Here is a 352-nt window from a genome sequence, read left to right as displayed (position 1 = left end):
TCGGTGGCCGCCGGTGTAGAGGTGGTTGGTTATCCAAGCAAGCGGGGGACCGCAGTGGTCACCTGTTACCTTCCCCGGCGTGGGGTGAGGAGGTGGTGTCGAGTTTAAGTCTGGGTAAGCGTTATGCTGCGGTGTTAGGTTTTCTCCTTCTATGTTACGGTTGCGGTGGTGGGAGTTGTACATGCTATTTGGGTAAAACCGGTACAGAATCACAGTCAGAGGTAACCTGAACACGAAAACACTGCTCCCGTCTTCTTATGTGGAAATATGATACGTGCGTGCCCTTATTTCATTTTCTTTTTTTTTTTTTTTTTCACCTGGCTTTTAGACACGTGTGTGTGTTTCTTACCTA

Source organism: Nestor notabilis, unplaced genomic scaffold (genome assembly GCF_000696875.1).
Source record: "Nestor notabilis isolate BGI_N333 unplaced genomic scaffold, ASM69687v1 scaffold27811, whole genome shotgun sequence".
NCBI classification, from domain to species: domain Eukaryota; kingdom Metazoa; phylum Chordata; class Aves; order Psittaciformes; family Psittacidae; genus Nestor; species Nestor notabilis.
This window is presented reverse-complemented; position numbering follows the sequence as displayed.